This window comes from Nelumbo nucifera, chromosome 1, assembly GCF_055504915.1.
Source record: "Nelumbo nucifera cultivar China Antique chromosome 1, China Antique-T2T, whole genome shotgun sequence".
Lineage (NCBI taxonomy): Eukaryota > Viridiplantae > Streptophyta > Magnoliopsida > Proteales > Nelumbonaceae > Nelumbo > Nelumbo nucifera.
In genome coordinates this window covers 203,992,306-204,016,310 of record NC_142649.1, presented here as the reverse complement: position 1 = coordinate 204,016,310, position 24,005 = coordinate 203,992,306, and the positions used below count along the sequence as shown (strand labels likewise).

Here is a 24,005-nt window from a genome sequence, read left to right as displayed (position 1 = left end):
TGAGGTGGCACGCACAGGGCCGTCGTTGCAGGGTACGTGTCTGTCAGGTGCGGGACACCTTTCTAAAGGTGGCAGGCGCGGCGAGGGGGACATGCCTGCTGTCCACAGATTTGTTGGGTACGGCGGTCGAGCAAGAAGCCCTCCTGTGGTATGTCGAACTGCTCTCCCGCGAATTACCCTGAGTCGGGCTGTCCTTTGAGTGACGGGTCGCCTGTAGCCGGTTATGCTGAGCTAGCTAACCCAAGGTGCCCGTGCCTCGGGGTGTCCGGAGAAGGATCGGTGCGTTCTTGCCTAGGAGTGGCCTAAGGTCCATTGGGAGGAGCTCGGGTCTTAAAAGGGGGTCAGGACGTCCTGAACTCGGGACCCCTCGAAGTGCCTTAACCCCGGGGAGGAGGTGCGGGTAAGGCAGCTTCCGGCGAGTAGCCTACCTGCCGAGTTGTCGTGCTGAACTCGGTGGGACTTTCCCTCCGAGTTGTGCTCACGCTCGTTGCGCTGTCATGTTGAGTCACTTTTTGAGCAAGGTCACGCCCACGTGTACCTGTGCTACGAGGTCGGGCCGAATCACCCTCCATCAATTGCCCCCCACTCCCTGCGCTGGCGGCGATGACCCAGCGCAGGGAGGTCATGACGCGCCGGGTGGATTTGGCATCGGTATTTATGCCGCTTTGTCGCGCGCTCCGTCCAGCTGTACCGGTCTAGCGCCCGGTTCGACTGAAAAAAGACTTGAGTCGCGTCCAGATTACGCGCGGACTTCACGTGACTTGGACTTCGCGGACGTCAAAAACGCGCTAAATCATTTTTGCCTCGATGAACCCGCAGTTGCGGCTATAAATAGGGGGTCCCTTGGCCATTTTCTTCGCCACAAAGCTTTCATCGTTAGCGTTTGAGCTCGTGCCAAAGGTCTCTTAGCTCGGGTCCTCCAGTTCGTTCCGTTCTTCCAGTCCGGTTGCGTTTCTTTGGTGAGTCCTCCCGAGCTTCCTTTTCCCTTCTAGTTTGTTTCTTTCTTTTAATTCGGTATGTTGTCTAGTGTAGACAGTCTCATCGACGAGCCCGAGGTAGGTACCTCGGCTCGGGGTGTCTCCTCTGTTGCCCAGCCATTCGAAGTACGGGTGGCTTCGGGTCATCTGGCGTCCACCTCCCACCGAGGTTAGGAACCAGATCAGTTCGAGCCTTCCATAATGACTTCGGAGAGGCTTCAGGACCTCATACAGAGGTTCCGCCTCCCTAAGGATTACTCATATAGTCTTCCCACCGGTAACTTCCCATGGGAGCACGGTCCCAACGAGATCGTGATCTTCAGGGAACAACTGATAGCCGGGCTCAGACTTCCTCTTCACCCGTTGATCGTTGGGGTGTTGGTACACTTTAACATCACCCTGGACCAACTCCACCCGAACTCCATACGGAATGTGGTGGGGTCCATTTCTCTTTGCTTTGACCGTTCTCTCTCCATAGATTTAGATGTTCTCAGTACAATTTTGGCTATAAAGAAGAGCTTTTCGGGCGCTCTCCCCCGGCATAGGCAGTCCTATTACCTGTCCCCCGCCCGGGTTTCAAACTCATGCACAAGCTCCCGAGCAAAGTCCCAGCTTGGAAGCGGGACTACTTCATAGTCTGGAGCAGTATGGGGTGGCCCTTCCCCACCGATTGGAGGATAGCTGTTTAAGACCCTGGTGTCATCCTAGACGGGAAGACCAAGAAGGAGCTCCAGTCACTGGCTCAGCTCGGGTTGCATTATAAAGACTTCACTTCTGAGGAGAAGCTCATCCAAGCGAGCTTGAGCCCGGGTAGGTTTTCCCCACTTCGGCTTTCTATTCATATATTTGCTTCGGGTTGCTGATGTCGTGTTTCACTGTAGGTCCCATGGAAGCGGAGAAAATAGACAACCAGAAGCTCTTCCACCAGATGAAGAGGAAGAAATGTGTGGCCAAGAAGGTGCGCGTTGGGTCCCCGCAAGCTTCAGTCGTGCCCCAACTTCCGCAGACTTATGCCTCAGGGCCCGAGGTGGCAGCCGTGCCCGTCATCAACTTGGAAGAGGGGGCTGTGCCTAAGGGGCCCGAGGTGATGGCAGAACCTACCGTTAAGCCCACCGAGCCTGCTGCCAAGCCCACCAGACTTGCCAGAGAAAGCGTTGCCGAGGCCAACACTGCTGCTGCCGGGGCTCATCCTGCCAAAGCTGCCGCCGAGGCCTCCGAGAGTTCCACTCACAATGTGGAGATGACACCTTCTAGCTCGGAGGGTCAAGGCAGCCAAACCGTCCTGAACCCCCAGTGCAGCCTGAAGAAGAGTAAGCAGGCTGCATACTCGGGGGAGGTCAGCGAGTGGGCCGAACTCACTCCTGGTCAGCTCGGCGCCTGAGCAGCCACTCATACTATGGTGGTGAGTCCCCCTTCTTTTTTCTTTTTCTTCCTTTTTTTTTGTTGGTCTCCCTCTTAATTGGTTCTCCTTTTTGCAGGTGAACTCCGCCATTTGCGCCTTGACCCTCCAATCAGATCGACATCTGAGGCGGGCTCGGGAGGCTGAGAAATCATCTCGCGCAGCCCATACTGAGTTGAGGGCAGCTCGTTGTCAGGTTCACTGCTTGGAGAGTGATGACTCGGCTCAAAAGAGCTTCATCGAGGTGTTAATGTCAGAGAAGGGGGAGCTGGCTCGAGACAAAGACAAGTTGAGGGCCGAAGTGAACGGCCTCAAGGTCGGTCAGGAGGCCTTAGGGCTCGAGGTGAGCAGCCTCAAGGCTGAGCGGGATGCCCTGAGGCTCGAGGTACAAGGCCTCAAGGAGGCGAAGGGGAAGCTGGAGCATGAAGTGGAGTACCTCCAGGGGGACATAAGGGAGAAGACTGCAATCTTCAAGGGTGCTCTCGAGGAGGCCAAGACCCAGGCCGTCGTTGACTACGTCAACTCTTCGAGATTCGACGACGTGATGACGGAGGCCTATCGTATGGGCTTCAAGCTCAGTCGGTGGCTGATCAGGCACCTCTACCCCGAGCTGGACACGAGCGCCATTACTACTTTGCGGATTACTGACGACATCATGCGTTAGTCAAAAGATGACCCCAATTCCGAGGATGAGGGTGTCGAAGATGGAGCAGAGGATGCCGGTCCAGATACTGTCCCCGAGGGGGTCCCTGATAGAGGCGGCGAGCCCCCAAAGTAGTTTGCTCTTTATATTTGTAACTTAATCTTTTCCCTTTCTGAACTGTGAATGTACTATCCTGAGCCTTTGAGCTCGGGTAAAAATTCTTGTACCTGAACTCTCTTTTTAATGAAATATAGTCTTGAAATTTGATGTCCTCGAACTGCTTGCCGTTGTCGGAGATCAATATCCGAGGTAATCCGAAGCGGCACACGATGTTCTTCCAAAAGAAGTTTTGAACATTTCGGGTTGTGATCGTCACGAGGGGTTTGGCTTCTACCCACTTGGTAAAATAGTCCACTGCTACTACTAAGAACTTCCTTCCACCCGTTGCTGGCGGGAATGGCCCGAGTAGATCGATGCCCCACTGCGCAAAGGGCCACGGGCTGGTGAGATACTTGAGGTCGGCAGCGGGTTGGTGATGAATATTGTCATGTCTCTGGCATTTGTCACATTTTCTGACGAGCTCAATAGCGTCTGCCTTCATTGTTGGCCAATAATACCCGTGTCGAAGTGCCTTTTGGGCGAGGGCCCTGCCCCCAAGTGCCCGCCGCACAGACCCTCATGGGTATCGCAGGGTACGAGCTTGGCTTTGATAGGTCGCAAGCAACACAAGTAGGGGAGCGTGTAAGGTCTCCGGTATAGTTGTTCGTCTATCATGACATATTTGGCTGCCTGGCGCTGCACCCTTCTAGCTGCATTGCGGTCTGTAGGGAGGGTCTCGTGTAGCAAGAAGCTCGCGAACAGGTCAATCCAGCTCGGCTCTGCTTGAACGACGAGAGCGACCTCCTCTACCCCCTGAGAATACTAGGCCGAGACAGTTCCTCTATGTACACGGTTCTCATGGTGGTATCGCTGGTGCTGGCTAACCTGGACAGGGCGTCGGCCTCAGCGTTCTCTGACCTAGGGATTTGTCTGATAAAGTGTGATTGGAAGTTGAGCAGGGCCTCTCTGACTTTGGCTAAGTAGGCGATCATGGTTGGCTCGCGATCTTCGTACTCACCGGTGACCTGGTTGACCACAAGTTGGGAGTCGCTGCAGATAACGATGTGCTTGGTTAGAGCTAGTCCAGCTATCAACACCTCGTACTCCGCTTCATTGTTAGATGTCGCGAACTCGAAGCATAGCGCGTACTCCAGTTTCGTGCCACTTGAGTCGTGCAAAACTATTCCGGCTCCGCTGCCCTGCTGGTTCGAGGAGCCATCTACGTGAAGGATTCAGGGCTCCTCATCCCAGCTCGGGCTTGGCCGAACTAGGAGAGATGCCACACTGGTTGCTACTTCACGGGGCTCGGACTCGACCGGCCTGGGAGCTTCGGGCTCACCCGAGTTGGGAGCCTCGTGCTCAACCGGCCTGGGGGCTTCAGAGCTGAATGTGCACTCGACGATGAAATCTGCTAAGGCTTGGGCCTTAATGGTAGTTCGCGACTTGTACTGGAGTTCGTACTCACTGAGCTCAACGGCCCACTTCGTTAGCCGAACAGAGACCTTGGGCTTAAGTAAGACTTGCCTCAGAGGTTTGTTGGTGAGAATGATAACAGTGTGAGCCTAAAAGTACGGTGGAGCTTCCGAGCTGCAATTACCAGTGGGTATGCTAGCTTTTCTATCTCTGGGTATTTCATCTCTGCTCCCTACAATACCTTACTGACATAATAGATGGGTCCTTGAACCCGATCTACCTCTTTTATTAGTACCGAACTAACCACTTCGTCGCTTGCCGAGAGGTACAATCCTAAAACATCGCCCTCCTCGGGCCGGGTTAAGATCGGCACACTAGCGAGGTATTTCTTGAGCTCGTCAAACGCGAGCTAATAGTCTTGGGTCCACTCGAACCCTTTGCTCTTGATTGCCATAAAGAAAGGCAGGCAACGGTCCACGGATTTGGACATGAAGCGGCTCAGGATAGTTATGCGGCCATTCAACCTCTGAACCTCCTTCAACTTACGGGGAGGTCTCATATCTAAAATTGCCTTAATCTTATCCGGGTTGGCTTCAATGCCGCACCGGTTAACGATGTATCCCAGGAATTTTCCCGAGGTCACACCGAACACACACTTGTTTGGGTTCAATCTCATATTAAACTTACACAAAATTTCAAAAACAGAATGCAAGTCTTGTATTAATTCATGTGAGAATCGAGTTTTGACGACCATGTCGTCTACATGCATTCTACTTTTCTGTCGATTATCGGCGCAAACAATTTATTTACAAGCCTTTGAAAGGTTGCCCCTGCGTTTTTGAAACCGAAGGGCATAACCTTGTAACAATACAGGCCGAATTCCGTGATAAAGGCAGTCTTTTCTTCGTCCGCCGGGTCCATCTTGATTTGGTTATAGCTTGAATAGGCGTCCATGAAACTTAGCAACTCATGCCCTGAGGTTGCATCCACCAAACGGTCTATTCTGGGGAGCGAGAAGCAGTCTTTCGGGCAAGCCCGGTTCAGGTCAGTGTAGTCGACGCACATGCGCCACTTGCCGTTGGCCTTCTTTACCAGGACGGGGTTGGCTACCCAGCTCGGGTAGTGGACTTCTCTTATGAAGTTAGCTACGAGGAGTTTCTCGACCTCCTCGTTGACCGCTTTCCACCGCTCCGGGGCTAGGTTGCGTTTCTTCTGTCTAACAGGCCTAACTACAAGGTCAGTATTCAGCTTGTGAGTTATAAGGTCGGGGTCTATACCGAGCATCTCTGCCGCGGACCATGCAAAAATATCTAAATTTTGAAGTAAGAAGCTTACCAGTTCGGATCATAGGGGCTCCTGGACAAAAGCGCCGATCTGAAGCGTCCAAGCTGGGTCTACTGCTGAGGTCGGGACCGCCACTGTTTCTTCCATGGGCGTGGCTCGCTCTTCGCCTTGCTTCGTGGGCTGCTCCAGTTTGAGGTCGTCGGCCACCTTGGTTTTCCCCTTCAGGGCGGTAACATAGCACTTGCGGGACTCGAGCTGGTCGCCCCGCGCTACTCCCACACCGAAGTCTGTTGGGAACTTTATAGCCAAATGGTAAGTGAAGACCACCGCCCGTAGGACATGGGTGATCGGTCGACCTATTATGGCATTGTAGGGGGAGGGGGTTGCGACCACCAGGAAGTTATGTTCGAATCTGACCACACAAGGTCATGTGCCGACCTCTACCGGTACTGTTACTTTCCCAAGGGGACGGACTTCTTCTTCGCCGAAGCCCACTAAAGGGGTGTCTGTAGGCTTCAGGTCGCTTCTCTGCAACTGAAGCTGGTCAAACGCAGCTTTGAAAAGGATGTCGGCTGAGCTGCCTAAGTCAACGAGTACGCGCCTGACCTCGAAGTCGTTGATTCTTAGCTTTATTACGAGCGCATCATCGTGGGGGTAGTGGACCCCTTGCGCATCGTCTTCTGTGAAGAAAATTGGGTCTCCCGTCTTCGGCCGCTTTGGGGGGTTCTGCTCTTCCCGGGTGGCCTCACGAACTGACGTCCGAGCTGTTGCTGAAGTGTAACCCGCAATGATCGAACCTCCCACTATCATGTGGATGGTCCCCCAAACTGGCCTCTCCTCCGGAGGCTGCCTCCGCGGTTGTTCGGTCGGCCTGCTGCTGGACTCGGGAGCATCTTTACCGTGCTCCCCTTGCCGACCCGCTCTATTACTATTGTTATTATTATTTTGTACAATGTTTCTCAAATATCCGCGACGGATGGGCTCCTCTATCTCGTCGCGGAGGTTTTTACAACTCTCGGTACTGTGACCGTGATCTTTGTTAAAACTGCAATACAGACTCTTATTTCTTTCATTGGGATTCCCCCTCAGACGGGGTGGCCACTTCACGTACGGGGCGTCCTTGATCGCCATCAGGATTTTGGCCCGCTTCGCATTCAGTGGGGTGTAATCAGCTCAGTCCGCTACAGGAGCTCGGAACAATTGACCCGGCTTTGCCCCCCGAACTGTTTCCTTTTTCTTTCAGTTGTCCCCTTGACTGGAAGGCTCTCCTTCTCTCTTTCTTTTTTCGGGCGCGCCCTCGCCCTTCTGGTTGATCTCCTCTTCGGTGGCTATGAACTTGTCCGCAAGATTTAGAAACTCGGTTATGGTCGCGGGCTGGTTGACGACCATGTGCCATTTGAACTCTTTGTGTGTCACGCCCTTCTTAGCTGCTGCAAGGTGTACGACGGGGTCCAGGCACGGTATCTGCATACAGGCATCGTTGAACCGTTTGATATAGCCCTGGATGGACTCTCCTTCTCTACACTATGCTGAGGAGGCTTTCTTCAGTTCACAGGCACCGTTTGCTGGTGACGAAGTGAGACGTGAAGGTTTGTGTGAACTGCGCCCAACTTCTTATCGACCCAGATGCCAAATTCCGGTACCACGTGCGAGCAGCTCCTCTAAAAGTGGTGGAAAAGGCCACGCACATGCATGACTCACTGGCTCCCGCCAGGTGCATCTGTAACTGAAAGGCATCTACGTGATCATTTGGGTCAAACGACCCGTCATACTTGTCAAGAGGGGGGAGCATAAAGTCTTTGGGCATTGGGACTGCCAGGAGTTTGGAAGACAGGGGGGATGGAACCGAGAGGAGGGGAGCTTTGACCTCGGTCGAGCTTACCTCTTCTTTGCCTATGAGCTCGGGCAAATCGCGGGTGACGGATCGGCGAGCTCGGCGGCAGCGTCTCTACCTCTTGGTGGGCTCGGTGTTCGTGTTGCTCACCTCTGCGCTGTCCAGAATGGTTTGTGCATGAAGTAACCCGGTCTGCTAGTGATGGCTGCGGACAGAGGGGTCTTGTTTGGAGTCTGTTGCTAGGATCTCGAACCGGTTTTCAAGGATCGGGGTTCCAAACTTCAACTGCCGAGATGATGTAGACCTAGCAAGCTGGGGTCCTCCCGACCTGTCCGCCTGCGGCGAGATCGGGGTAGTCGGTCTCTCCTGTCTGCCACTGGGGGAGGCCTGGTTGTTTGGGAGATTTTGGGGGGCCTCTCCTTGGCCGGAGGGGTGCTCGTCCTGGCGGCGAGACTTAGTTTGCTGCAAGGCTGGGTGCTGAAGCTAAGGTTGAGGCAGCTGGGGGAACTGCTGCTGATACTGATACTCGGAGACCTGGTGCAGTACGTGTTGTTGATAGAGCTAAAGTTGTTGAACTGTTGCATTTGAGCCTGCATGGCCCGCATGCACTGCATCAAGTCCTCTAATTGGTTCGGGTTGGCCGCTAGGGGTACGACCGAAGGTTCGGTGAACGTCATTCCAATTGTAGCAGGGAGTGAGGCGATGACAAGTGCCACTATGAGAGGCACATTCAAGTTGGGGATTCCGTCTGCCGAGAGGGGGACGGTGAACTGTTCGATACAGACAGTAGGAAGTTGGGGTTGTTCCCTGGAGTTATCCATTTCCGTGCTTCGCCCGACGTTGCTAGAGGAAGCCATGAGCGTTGGATTGTTTCAAGAAGGAAAAAGAACCGAAAGAGTTTAGGGAGAAAGGCCTTTTGAAGCGTTTCCCACAGAGGCGCCAAATGATGTAGCACAATTCGGTCACTCCTAGCTGGCGCTCGTGTGGCTCTTGAGAGGTACCTGAGACGAGAGGAAAGAGGAAGAACTCCCGGGGGGTTTCCCGGCAGGAACGCTCCGATGCTTAAGTTAGTATTATGTGCGAGAAACAAAAGGAAAACGAAGGCTAAGAGTGCCGGTTACGCAGATGATTTCAAGATACCTTATTCCTTGAGAATAAGCTTCTTATAACTGAATTTCGTTGCTTCAGGCCCTCTAACTTCTGACAGGGCAGGTATAACCGCCACTGTCAGTCTGCCACAGCCGTTATAGGCAGGGCTGAGGTGGCACGCGCGAGGCCGTCATTGTAGGGTACGTGCCTGTTAGGTGCGGGACACCTTTCTAAAGGTGACAGGCGCGGCGAGGGGGACATGCCTGCTGTTCACAGATTTGTCAGGTACGGCGGTCGAGAAAGAAGCCCTCCTGTGGTATGCCGAACTGCTCTCCCGTGAATTACGCTGAGTCGGGTTGTCCTTTGAATGACGGGTCACCTGTAGCCGGTTATGCCGAGCTAGCTAACCCGAGGTGTCCGTGCCTCGGGGTGTCCGGAGAAGGATCGGTGTGTTCTTGCCTGGGAGTGGCCCGAGGTCCATTGGGAGGAGCTCGGGTCTTAAAAGGGGGTAAGGGCGTCCTGAACTCAGGACCCCCCGAAGTGCCTTAACCCCGGGGAGGAGGTGCGGGTAAGACAGCTTTCGACGAGTAGTTTACCTGTCGAGTTGTCGTGCTGAACTCGGTGGGACTTTCCCTTCGAGTTGTGCTCATGCTCGTTGCGTTGTCATGCTGAATCACTGTTTGAGCAAGGTCACACCCACATGTACCTGTGCTACAAGGTCGGGCCAAATCACCCTCCATCAGTGAGGCCCACTTGGATTAATTTTAATTTGTCCAACTAACAATATGACAGTTGACCCATCATGGTTTGGTAACAGTGACCCAAATGACAGTGGATTCGGGTATTGTGGGTCCCAGTTACCTTGCATTGATTCGGGTACTAAGTATGTATGGGCACATACTTAGTACTATATTGCATTGATTATAAACACCATATGGTTCCTGTACGGCTTTAGCATGGGTGGGGTCCTCATGTCCTTAGTGTGGAGTCCATAATCCATTTATGGGGCCCACTTGGATTAATTTTAATTGGTCCAACTAACAATATAATATTGTATCTCTAAGTAGGTGTACCTTACATAAACATCTTCATAAGAGTTTGCAAAGAGTATCCTTACAAGTCATTTCCATACTAATAAAATGATAATTAACAGCATCATTAAAATGATGAAACACATCATTCCACAGCAACATGCACAGACTCCATGTGCAACCTCATGTTTCTTCTTATAGTCCGCATTGTCATGAGCTGTTATGTTGTTCAATGATCTGCACTTGAGGTTTGTCTAATGTATAATTATCCGCCCACATGAAGTCATAATCATGCAGCTGAAATATAATAATAGCAAAAAAAGTGATTACACATTACTCATTTTTCATATTAAGTAATATGACTCACAAATATTGATTTGTTGGTTTCGTACCTCACCACTAGGGCACTTATAAAACCAATTTTTTTTTTCGGTTTTTGCCATGAATAACCCCATACATCCTCGTCTGCATGCACAAATAGGTCCCTTATGAATAGTGTCATTCCACAAATACAATTAATTAATACCATCCAAACATTAACAAATACAAACAAATAACAACCAAGGCAATGCACATATAAGTTTAAACTAACACAAACAGTGGAAAGTACACATGCAAGTTCAAAGAGAAAACAAACAGTCCAAGTATCAAATCAAAACCCACACAAGTTATGTAAATTGTCTCCTATTTCTTGGTTGATTACAATCAAGACGTAGGTTGTAGTGAGCAGCCATCTTGAACATGATTTCATTTCTAACTTGTTCCATCCGTCTAGTGGCCTGTGACCCAATGTCAATAGGAGTATGTGATGCACTATGAAATATCCCGCCCTTTCCTTCAACAGGAACATCCTCTTAGTAGGAACCCATTCCAATACAGATCCTTTATCCGCTCCATGACATTCCTCAATGAAGAATGCACATAATTAAAGTATTATTTGCCATTCCTTTGATGACCACCTCTCCCTTGAAAATCTCTCAGATTAGTATGAAGATAGAAATTCAGGCATATTTGTGTAACTCGAATCAACAACATAATACTTTCCTACACGAAAATGCAATCATATTTATTAGTGTACTAGTGACTTTAATACAATCATAATTATTTCTGGCTGTTTTGCTAACCTTCTGGTGGTAGAGGAAACCTGTTATCTGGGTTTTGGATTGATTCCAAAAATACCCTTAAATCATGAGCAACACCCTCCCATCCTGTTACAGCGAAAGTGAATAGCATGTCAAATGAACATGCACACATCACATTCTGAGTGGTGATTGACTTGCGTCCCCTAAATGGCAATTGTTCACTAGTTGGAACACATGCATGGACATGTGTACCATCTATAGCACCAACACAGTTCTACAAAAGAAGGGGAAATGCAAAAGTTTGTTATAGTGGTTCAAAGAGAAGTAAAACACCTAACAATTAAAATGATTTACCTCAAACCATGAAAAATACTTCGGATTATTGAGAATTTGGGGTGGAACAAAGCACTATTAAAGTGTTGTGAAATTATTTCACTAGAATGTTGAAAAAGGTCTGCAATATCTCGATTTGATTTGTTGTGCTCTATCACTTGCAATAGAATCACAACTTGCTCATCAATTGATACATACCGACTGTCTTTCACTAACCCTCTCTGCCTCAATGAGGCTACTAATTTAAGAAACATTGTTGGTGTCGCTCTGAACATATCCAAGCATCTAATGCCACCACTGTAGATGACATTCTTTCAATATTCTAACCCTATTAGTATGTCATCATGGTAGGGTGTCTTAGGGATTGACATCTCTTCTTTCTCCAATTCTCTCGCAATGAGAACATTTATCATCATCCGTTGCTCTTCACCATCAACTACAGCAATTATAATTGTTGAAAGCAATGCCATACTGGTTGGGTTGTCAACCATTTTGATATGGAATATGAATAACGAATGACTATAATATACATATCAAGGTTAGATCATGATGTCAAATGACAAATGCTTATGGTGGTAACCGATAAGCATACATTAACATCTACATCATGATAATCAGACACATGTTTCCCGTAGCATACAATACCATCTCTTTGATGGTGCATATGGGAAAAAAACAGGCATAAAAATATACCCAGCTATTCATTAATCATCCACCTGCCTCAAGCCCATAATATTGTCTCAAACATCTAACACCTAGCCATACATATCTACCCAACTCATCCATACACCATGTACATATGTCAAGTGTAACCATCAAGGAAAAAAACATACAAATAAGAGTAAATAAATCTGCATTCGTCATACATCTCTCCTCAAATCCATCCATTCACCATGTGCCTATGTCAAGTGTAACCATCATGGAAAAAAAAGCATACAAATAAGAACAAATAAAACTGCATTCATCATACATATCTCCCCAAATCCATCCATTCACCATGTACCTAAAACCTGCATTCACCAACATCTACATCCATTCAACATGTAATTATAATCATAACAAAAAAAAAAGATAGCAAAAATATATATAAACCTGTCTTCACAATATGTATCTATCAAACCATCCATTTTCTATAAAAAATAAATAAAAACCAAACCATCAAGTCATATGTGTTTCAAGGCTAACCATCTAAACAACCAATTCCTCACCAAAGAAAAAAAAAACAAACAAAAACTACTAGTCAACTTTATCAAAGTCAAACAACCACCATGTTCAATGACCCATGGCACTCATCACCCAACTCTTCCTGAGGGTGGGGGGCATATTCATAAAAAACTCTCTCGCATCTAAGTTATGGAAAACCTCATATATCTTGACATAGTCATTATGGTCAAGCCCTTTAATGGTGTTCACATCTACTAGCACACAAGACATGGATGTCGGACTCTCCACCCTTGTTCGCAATCCATTTATTGCCTCAACCAGCCTATCAAACTTCTTATCAACTGATGTAGCCTGATCAACAATTGTTTCACAAAACTCGGATGGTCTCTTCCTAAGTGGAGTTTTGGTACTTATAGCCAAAATATGGTCAGTGTCACAATTGCTTGGTTCATCAACTCCTATTGATGGTTGTTGGGTCTCATCAACAGGTGGGTCAGTTGAGATGTTACCCTCATCTCGAGGTGGGGACTCTATGCCTTGTGCTAATGATGCTGAAAACCTACTAGTGGGTGTTGTTCCCCCAAATATGACCTCTAGGTTGTTATACTCCAGGCAACCCATAGTACGGAACATTTTGGCCTTGGGATTAGCCTATAAAAAAAAGACATTGGGACACCAATCAATTTTATATGTAATGTATTGAATTTAAATAAAAATCACATATGTTTGGCAAATACCGATAAATAGTTATCACGTCTCTGGTGAGGCTACAACCACTTGCTTCTCTTCATCCCAATCAAATCCAGTTTGCCCATACCTTAACTTTGTAAACTCCTTATATCTACTCTTTAAGTCCTATATCTTGTTATTAAATGATTTTGTATTGAACTTCAACCCAAATTGTGTGAAAAAGGCTGTCTCACCTCTTTCCAAGCAGCTGGTTTAAAACAACCTGCTACCATCCCCCTACTCTAGACTTGTTGCTCCTTATATCTACTCTTTAAGTCCTATATCTTGTTATTAAATGATTTTGTATTGAACTTCAACCCAAATTGTGTGAAAAAAACTTTGTCTCACCTCTTTCCAAGCAGCTGGTTTAAAACAACCTGCTACCATCCCCCTACTCTAGACTTGTTGTACAAGTAAATCTATGAAAACATTCTCTTGTGTAGGTGTCCAGTTTGCATTTGTGATGGGGGCATTTTCAAATGATGTATTAGTTACACTAGTCGCCATCTAATCATCATGAAATAAACTTTCGGTTACTGACACAATATTGTTGAAAATTTCCAGAAGAATATACAAGAGATGGTTGAGATACACATGGTAATGGTATTGACATTCAATCACATTTTGCCAATCAACTAAATACAAAATAAAATCTTTGATGGTTGTATGAGTCACCTGAAGTAGCTATTCTCCTTGAATGTTCATAAGTGGATAGAATTTATGATCCTGCAAGCAATAACAATGGTACTTCTATAGCTTCAGCAAATTGCTGATACAACCCACATTAACCAATATGTACAACCCATACACCGAATAACAAAGCAATAAAGAAAGTCATAGAATAAAACAAACACATGTTTGTTGATGGTGAAATTTGACTCTTAAGATGCAGTGCTTGCAAAGGATAAAGCTTGTGTGAATGTTTTCTTCCAAATAAGTAGTCAAAGACAAGTAGTTGTTATTGGCTCACTTCTTGCACTAGATCAAATTCTAGGGGAGGATGCAAGGAAGCACTTAAATCGGGTAATAAGTTGTTAATCCTTTCGTTTAATATATATAATTATAAATTTATTCATTGCTAAATAGTATGAAAATTATGTTGGATCTAACAGTCATCATGATCCTCGTATTAGAACTTCAGCCAAGCTTGCTTCCCAGTTTCCCATCTCACCCAAAAAAATGGGATCATTTATTACTTAGGAAACAAAAAATTAATGGAAGATAGTTTTATAGTACAGTCATGTACACTGTTGCGTCTAAAAATAGTCAATCTTCATCTTCTGTTGTTGTTTTATCAATCTAGCCCAAAAGCTGAGAGGTTATCCGAGAAATAGATAGTCATTGTTCATCAAGCTGTCATCCAACTAGTCCCCATGCATCAAATAGAGACAGAAAAGTCATCTCTCTCCCTCCCTCCCTCTCTCTCTCTCTCTCTCTCAAATGGGTTTTCTTGATTACTGAGTTGGCATTGGAGCTGGGTACTAGGTACAATTTGACACCAAACTCTGCCAAAAGTCTTGTTGATGGACTAGCCAAAGCAAGGGTAAAGAGATTTTAGACATATTGGGGTTTAATCCCTTAAGAGGGTAGTTGTAAATTTAAAATTGTTGAAGACATTCCAAGGGTTTAATCCCCTAAGGGTAAAGAGATTTTAGACATATTGGGGTTTAAATTAGTTTTGCCAAGAAGGCCATGTCTAATGTAGGAGTATCATTGTCGAAGACATCCCAAGAGTTTGCAGTGGATATTCTTAGTACTATTTGTTCATTGGTTGGGCCAGCAAGTACAACCACAAGCATGGAAAGTGATAGAATGTAATTACTTAGTATTACTCAGCCTGGGGTTCACATGCATATTAATTTTCATCCATAAGCTATATTTAATTTCTCTGAATCCCTTTGCATTAATAGATAATTTGAGTTCAGTTTAGTCAGAGTAGTCTGTCAATAGGAGGCAATAGTAATTGAATTGGATATAAGCAATGAGTACAAACAAAAAAAAAAATGAAAAAATGATTCTTTCAGTATCCACCCGAGTATGAATAGATGATTTACTCATCTGACTCTGTTTCTTTTAAAGGAATTCAAAAGCACGAAGGGAAGACTGATGAAAGTGTGTGACATCTTTCCTCAACCCATAATGCTTCAGGTGATCAAATATCACTTTATACAATGAGATCCCCAAGAACACCCAAATTTAAACACCCATCACTAAATCACTCATTTCTCCTCTCCCCTACCAAACAGAACAAGTCATAAAAATAGAACTAACACCACCAATGAAACCCACTCCCCCACCTAGGTAACATACCAATAGATCTACCATTCATCCTTACATAAAGAAATAAATATCCAAACATCTACATCTTGCAAACTTCTGCTTCAAAAACCTCATATGTTTCCCTAAATCCAAGGTTTATTTAAGAAAAAAGGTAGTGTATTGTATTATCTACAAAAAATTGAGATTAAAGTAGATCCCAAGAATTCCATACAACTGTGTTGTCATGGATCTCATAACAATCACTAACCATCATTCGATAAACCGCCATGTATAAAGTTGGATAAATCACCATGATCTGAGATATAACCAACACCATAATGCAAGCATCAATGATCTCATAACAATTCTATACGCAAACAACAATGGATGTTCCAAAATAAAAATAAAAAACCCTAATGCAAATATCAATGATATGAGATGTAACCAAACACCATAAAATAGCAAACAACAATGGATGTTCCAAAAAAACCCTAACAATGATATGAGATGTAACCATACACCATAAAATAGCAAACAACAATGATCTGAGAAGCACCTATGCAAATAACAATGGATGTTCCAAAAAATAAACCCTAACAAGACATATTGGGATGGGAGTTGTACCTGCACAAACCACTAGCTGAATGACGGACGACCACTACCACAAGAAAAACGAGCACCAATTGATTTGTAATCTCCTGCAAAAGAGGGGAAAATTATTAGTGGAACTGTGGTGGATGCAACGATGGAAGAAAGACGAAGTAGAAGATGACGACGACGGAGTAGAAGAAGAAGAAGGGGAAGGAGGTCGAGGAGGAAGAGGGGGAAGAAGAGAACCTGTGAGACATGAGGCATCCGGTGTGCGAAAGAGAGGGGTTTTGGGGGGTTTCATCGAGGGTTTAATGTTAATAATTGTGTGCGTGTGAGCGGTCGCCCACGTATGGTGAAGCTCCGAGAGGGCGTAAAAGTCAGGAACTTTCCGAAATCAACCCAAATTGGGCTTCTCCGGGCTTTTCGGTGTAACGTCTTTTGGCGACGACATCTTGCGCGAACCAAACGGGAATAGATTGATTTTTGGTCTTACGGGCTTCTAAACAGACGGAAAACTGAGTGGAAAGACTTGCCAAACGGGCCATAAGTCTTATATTTAAGGCAATAACTCCCATTATACTTCATTAAATCATGTTCTTGACTAGAATATTCCTTTTTTTTTAATTTGTTCCCTCTCTAATTGTGAGGCACAAAATCTAATTTGGGCTTTTACATTTCTCCTCATTCAATTCCCTCTCATTAAATTTCATATTTAGGGTATCAACTCTCATTCTTTCATTAAGCCATATATTATTTAACAATGTTAAAGAAAAATAAGTTTAACAATGAATAATTGTTTTTATTGATAATATAAATAAAATACAAACTTGAAGCCAACCAACAATTCAACCTTTTGGGTGAAAATGTGCCAATCATTGATGTCATTGTTAAATAATAAAATTTAAAAAGATGAAAAATACACAAGCGTATAAAAAATACAAAAAAATGTAAAAAGAATGGACACATCTCTAATATCATATATTCATCATAATAAACAAAAAAAAAGTGTAACAAACGAAAATAATTTTTGTAGAGGTATGTATGGTATGTATATATATATATATATATATATATATATGTTTTATCTATTCATGTCAAAATACCATGGTACATCTTCTTCAAACTATGAAACCAACTGCAAAACCCCACTCATTAATACCTACTCAGCCTTCCAATCCCATCAACTTAAGCATAGAGGTGTAAATTGGGATGTGCCACTCGCAGCCCGACATGAATTTGGACCAGTTCGGAACGGCACGACGGTCTGTGGGCCGTGTCAAGCCCGACACAATCGTGTGGGTTGTGTTGGGCTTGGGTTTTAGGCTTGCAGGCCGAGCCGACATGGCACAACCGAGCGTGACGTGCCACCCACGACCCGACCTGACATTGCCCAAAACGGCCTATATATATTATTTATATATTGTTATATATAAAATATAATATATTATATATTATATAAATTATAATTATATAATAATATATAGTATATAATATATAATATATTAATAAAATAAACAATTGTTTTCAATTTTATTATACTAATTTATTTAATTGTTGTATATATAAGCAATTGTATACATCAAAATTCATATAAAATTAAAATTTTAAGTTTTTTTTTCAATTTTTTAAATAAATAGCTTTGACCCAGTCCACAGTCCAGCTCGGCCTACAGCATGACAAGGCATGGGCCCGCACGGGCTTGGGCCATGGGCCATGCCGGTCCAACTCTCCAAATTATCCCATGGGAGGATGGCACGACCCGTTTTACACCTCTACTTAATCATCACCCTCATAAATAATCCACTACACATTCTTGAGCACCCCGCCATTTCTCCGCATTTATTTCCTATGGAAAATTTAATAGATGCATTTCTACCTCCCATATATAGGAACTAACCGATGTGTGTGACCACCTTCTTGCAATAGGAGTTTTGGGTTAAATGAGCTGAATCCACACATCTAGTGTAACATAGATTTGCAAAAAAAACATGAAAGGAGAGAGAGGCATGGGAGAAGGAAATGGAAGAAAAGGAAAAACAAAAGGAGAGAAAGACTTCAAAAATCACTTTTGAAACCCCAATTGAGACAAATTTTGGTAGCATAGCAAATCTCGTTATTTGAGTTAAGCAATACATGAGCTTTAGTTACAAGGCCATTTTCTATAACGAAACAGGTTAGGTTTCAAAATGAAATGGAGAATCAGGTTTCTCTCTTCCATTTGTTGTTTCTCCTTTTCTACAAAATGATCTCTAACTAAAGTAAATAGTGCATAGTATTATTGTTCATTTATGGAACAATAATCAAGTGCATGTTTTGAAAATTTAAGGGAAAATTCCCGATAGGTACCCTGTACTTTAGGTCGAGTGCCAATTTAGTACCTGAACTTTAAAATGCAAAATTCTAATGCTCGAACTTTCATTATGCAACAATCTAGTACTTGGAGTTAACTCATTGTTAAGTGTCATGGGAAAAGACACAAATGCCCCTTAAGTTTTATCTAATTTTTTACTGTTCACCGCCATTGTTCATCGTCTCCTTCGTTGAACACCACCCTAATGTGGCCATTATGCCACCATGAAACTCCTCCTCTATAAGAATGAGACCGTGAAACTCATATGCCTGTACCTTTGAAAACTACACACACAGAGAAAAGAGCCCCAAGAAAAGAGAAATACAGAGAGATGGAGATGAGACCTGCAAGTGCAACTCCGCCTACATATGCTACCACCGGATTCGGGGGATGGAATTCTCCACTACCATACCTCTTTCCTCCTCCAGGGGAAACCCATGAACCCAATGAGGAAACCAGCATTGGATAACTCGACTGTGATGATTGACGAGATCAACTTGCTTAAAGAGAAGTTGACAAAGAAGGAGAAGCAATTGGACATGGTTCGGGAAGAGAACGAGCTCTTGAAAAAGAAGGTGAAGGAGGCAGCAGTGAAGTATGCTTCTTTTTTCTAGTTATGGAGGAGGAATCCACTCTAAAGAAACACCCGTAGTGATGGACACCTATTAAGGGCACTCATGCAATTGTTTTGAACTATTCTCATTTCTTCTTCCCTTTATTCCATCACTTCTCTCTCTCTCTTCAATATTCTTCTTTTCTCCTATTTCTTTTCTTTTAATTCGGACTATTGTGGATGTGATTTACAACACATTTGTTGTAGGAGTTTTGGGTTAATAGATGCATTTCTACCTCCCATATATAGGAACTAACCGATGTGTGTGACCACCTTCTTTCAATAGGAGTTTTGGGTTAAATGAGCTGAATCCACACATCTAGTGTAACATAGATTTGCAAAAAAAAACATGAAAGGAGAGAGAGGCATGGGAGAAGGAAATGGAAGAAAAGGAAAAACAAAAGGAGAGAGAGACTTCAAAAATCACTTTTGAAACCCCAATTGAGACAATTTTTGGTAGCATAACAAATCTCGTTATTTGAGTTAAGCAATACATGGGCTTTAGTTACAAGGTCATTTTCTATAATGAAACAGGTTAGGTTTCAAAATGAAATGGAGAATCAGGTTTCTCTCTTCCATTTGTTGTTTCTCCTTTTCTACAAAATGATCTCAAACTATAGTAAATAGTGCATAGTATTATTGTTCATTTATGGAACAATAATCAAGTGCATGTTTTGAAAATTTAAGGGAAAATTCCCGATAGGTACCCTATACTTTAGGCCGAGTGCCAATTTAGTACCTGAACTTTAAAATGCGAAAATCTAATGCTCGAACTTTCATTTTGCGACAATCTAGTACCTGGAATTAACTCACTATTAAGTGTCATGGGAAAAGACACAAATGCCCCTTAAGTTTTATCTAATTTTTTACTATTCACCGCCATTGTTCATCGTCTCCTTCGTTGAACACCACCCTAATGTGGCCATTATGCCACCATGAAACTCCTCCTCTATAAGAATGAGACCGTGAAACTCATATGCCTGTACCTTTGAAAGCTACACACACAGAGAGAGAAAAGAGCCCCAAGAAAAGAGAAATACAGAGAGAGATGGAGATGAGACCTGCAAGTGCAACTCCGCCTGCATATGCTACCACCGGATTCGGGGGATGGAATTCTCCACTACCATACCTCTTTCCTCCTCCAGGGGAAACCCATGAACCCAATGAGGAAACCAGCATTGGATAACTTGACTGTGATGATTGACGAGATCAACTTGCTTAAAGAGAAGTTGACAAAGAAGGAGAAGCAATTGGACATGGTTCGGGAAGAGAACGAGCTCTTGAAAAAGAAGGTGAAGAAGGCAACAGTGAAGTATGCTTCTTTTTCTAGTTATGGAGGAGGAATCCACTCTAAAGAAACACCGGATGACCAGACCACTTTCGGCTACCTTCATCTATTTCGACCACCACCTATCTAGCATTGTTGAACAACTTTAACGCGGTAGAGGACTGGGAACACTATCAGAGCTGAAGCGGGAAGTGGAACATGTGGATCAGTAGGTACATCTCCGTTATGATTTAGAAACACCAGAAGAAGTTGAGGGTACAGACAGAGCAGTGGAGGAAGGCAGCCGATGTAGCAGCGGCGGTGTTGGTCGACGGAATGGAGATGAAACTGAGGAGAAAACAAAAAAGCCCACCAACCCATTGCCTGACACCGAGTGCAAGGTTGTCGTCCTCATTCTCGAAGACAATGAGCCAACATTCATCACAAAGCCCGTCTCTTCACCCAACATCAGTAGCAGTGATGAAAAGAGGCCCAAGAGAGAGTGTTGGATTTTAATCTCATAAGAGATTAAATCCAATGGGTTTTATTGGTCAATTACATGAGAAATTGCACCTGCACACTTGATTCAAAAATTAACTTTTCTCTTACAAAACCCAGTTTTGAACTTGTCCCACATTGGAAAATTATAAGTTTTGTTTTTAGCATTTTAATAGGAGCTGATTTACGCTCCTTAGAAATAGTAGAGGAGAGTATGGGGGTTTGATACTGCAAAACAAACACGCACGCGTGTATGCGGCGCAATGAGATGCTTTAGAGGCGTACTTTGCTCGCACTTTGCGCGCACCTGCGTGGCTCGCGAATGGGGCTTTGGTTTTGGTGCGATGCTGACTGTTCATCAACGGTAACGATTTGATCGGGTGTGATCAAGAGACACAATTCAAAGTTAATAGTCATTAACTGTTAACTACTTTTTAAACAGTCACAATGTTTGAAATTGTGACTGTTCAAGATGCCTTCTCTAAACCAGCACCTACCTTTTCTTCATACCTCTTCATAAACTATTTAAGGAGCATGAATCAGACTTAAAAAACACACATTTTTTCGAAATGCACTTTCTCTCTCTCTCTCTCTCTCTCAATCCGGTCTGCTACAGTCTCACAGAAGGTTTCTTTGGAGATTCTTCAACTTTGCTGGTTGCAGATTCTCGCCCAAGGCTCTGTTATATCCTGGGAATGGATTTTTCTATAACCCAACAGCAAACTCAGTGAAACTGAGTGGGGGCAAATAACGTTCTAAAGACAGTGTCTTCAGACGCGCCTCAGAGCTTCTCCTCCAAAGTTACAGTGACCCCATTTTCAAACAATTTTAGAACGTTATTCTACAATGGAGGCAGAAGCAAGCATGACTTCGATCAAGATGATGAACCAAGATCTTGTTTGATTAGACCAGTTCAATGGAGCAAAGTTCAGCCGATGACAAGACAAGATGATCTTTTTTCTGACCACACTAAAACTATAGTATCTGCTGGACTCGAATCTATAATCACTTCCTGAATCCACTGACAAAGACTCAGAAAAAACTAAAGAAGGAAAGAGAAAAACGAGAAGAGGACTCACTTCTGTGCCGAGGACACATACTGAATGCCTTATCGGACCAGATCTATAACTTGTACAAGGAACTTACATCTCCAAAAGAAATCTGGAAGGCCCTAGAATTCAAATACAATGTGCAAGAAGCAAGTACGAATAAATAACTTATTGCAGAATACTTTGACTTCACCATGAACGACCATAAACCCATACTGGAGCAAGTTCATGAACTACAAGTGATAGTAAACAAAATTCGATCCCTTGACATCATCCTTCCTAAATCTTTCCAAGTGGGAGCAATCATTGCCAAACTTCCACCCTATTGGAAGGATTACAGGAAGAAGCTCTTGCACAAGGCTGAAGAACTTACCTTGGAGCAAATTCAGCAACACCTTCGTATTGAATAAGAGTCTCAGATTAGAGACAGTAGGGATAAGACCCTAGCCGGTATGCTGAACTCTAAGGTCAATTTTGTGGAAAACGGATCGGAGAAGACTAACCCTACATTACAAGTAAAGAAGAAGGATGAGAACTTCAAGAAGAGCAACAATAAGAAAGGATCCTGCTATGTTTGTGGAAAGAAGGGGCATTATGCCCGATTCTGCCGACATCGGAAATGTGGAACCAAGTCTGCAAACATGGTAGAAGACAATCTAGTGGCCATGATTACTGAAGTCAACATGGCAGAATCGTCTTCTGGATGGTGGTTTGATTCAGGCGCCACAATCCATGTTTGCAAGGACAAGTCCTTGCTCAAGACATATGAAGAAGTGACTGATGGCCAGGAGGTATGAATGGGAAACCAAACATGCGCCAAAGTTGTTGGAAGAGGCAGCGTAGAGTTGAACTTCACCTCTGGAAAGACATTGACTCTCCTGAATGTTCTCCATGTTCCTGACAATAGAAAGAACTTGGTCTTAGTAAATCTTGTTTGTAAGAGGGGACTGAGACCGAACTAGTACTATCGGTTTTTGGAAAACTGGTAATTGGAACCGAATCGAAATCAGTCGGTTAACTAGTTGACCCGTTTAGTTAATCGCCGATTTAGTTCGTTGGTTTTTCGTTTTTTTTTTTTACAATATATATTATAAAAAATATGTCAATATATAATAAAAATTATGAATATATATAATATTATGTTTTAAATACTAAGTAATATATAATATATTATATATATTTATATAATGCATATTTATTAATTTATAATATATAAAATATATATAATATAATATACATAAATATGTAAAAAATATAGAAATATGTGTATACTGGTCAGTTCAATTAACCGCTGGTTTTCTATATTAGTTAATTGAAACCAAATCGACTAGTTCAGTTAACCGATTTTTTGGTTTGGTTTTGGTCAATTCGGTTTTTTTTCTCACCCGTAGTGATGGACACCTATTAAGGGCACTCATGCAATTGTTTTGAACTATTCTCATTTCTTCTTCCCTTTATTCCATCACTTCTCTCTCTGTCTCTCTCTCTTCAATATTCTTCTTTTCTCCTATTTCTTTTCTTTTAATTCGGACTATTATGGGTGTGATTTACAACACATTTGTACTAGCACAAATGTATAGGAGTGCAAATGAGTAATTTGCAAATTTTTGGTTTGTTTTTGTACTGGCTTTTATGTTTGTTAGCGTAGGGTATTTCTGTCTTTATACCTTGATTAATGTTGTTGATCTGTAATGTTGTGTTGGAACCATTGCTCCTCACTTAAATAAGGGCACATATGTCTTTATGTTTGGTCATTGGATGACCTCCCTCAGTGGTGGGCCCCACACCTCATCATGAGGTCTCGTGCGGAACCCTAGCCGATTTAGGCCCACCAAAATCTGGCTTTATGAAAGTTAGTGGGAGCCACTTTGGTTTGACCTAAAGATAAAACTAGGGCGTAATTATCTGTTCCCTCCAGATAATATGAGTGCATGTGATAGGGAGATTCATATGATGAACTCTCTAAAAGCCTTCCATCATTGGCACGAGGATGGGTCCTTCAGTAATGAGGAAACGCACCAGAAAATGGGCTATCCATTTGCTGTTGGGCTTGTCTAAGTGTTTCATAAGATGATAGGGGCGTCATAGACCGATGTGGGAGGGGCTTCACCAGAAAATGGGAACTCTCTCACGGTACCTTGGCGTTCACGAATATGATGGGTAAGCACTCACTGGACAGAAAGGTTTACCTGAAAACGGCTCTGAACCTTGTCTGACAGAGGCCAAAGGGAAAACTCATATGATGAGTGGATATGATCCTTCACAGAAAGGTGGTGGGATTATGCAGCTGAAACAGTTGGC

At 44.0% G+C, this 24,005-nt stretch overlaps 1 long non-coding RNA gene across 8 annotated transcripts; it reads right to left on the bottom strand.

Annotated features, from left to right (window-relative positions):
* Positions 1–9,789: 9,789 nt before the first annotated feature.
* Positions 9,790–16,373, bottom strand: LOC148804383 (uncharacterized). 8 transcript variants are annotated; one of them, XR_016080939.1, is made up of 6 exons: positions 16,174–16,369; positions 15,961–16,034; positions 13,753–13,803; positions 11,206–12,210; positions 10,894–11,125; positions 10,272–10,813 (listed from the first exon to the last, which is right to left on the bottom strand). It is a non-coding gene; the product is annotated as an uncharacterized LOC148804383 (long non-coding RNA). The 8 variants fall into 8 exon arrangements; XR_016080936.1 differs by having other exon boundaries at positions 10,281–10,813; positions 11,206–12,194; positions 16,174–16,354; XR_016080941.1 differs by lacking the exons at positions 10,272–10,813; positions 10,894–11,125; positions 11,206–12,210 and adding exons at positions 9,790–10,066; positions 10,162–10,254 and having other exon boundaries at positions 13,753–13,824; positions 16,174–16,366.
* Positions 16,374–24,005: the final 7,632 nt, after the last annotated feature.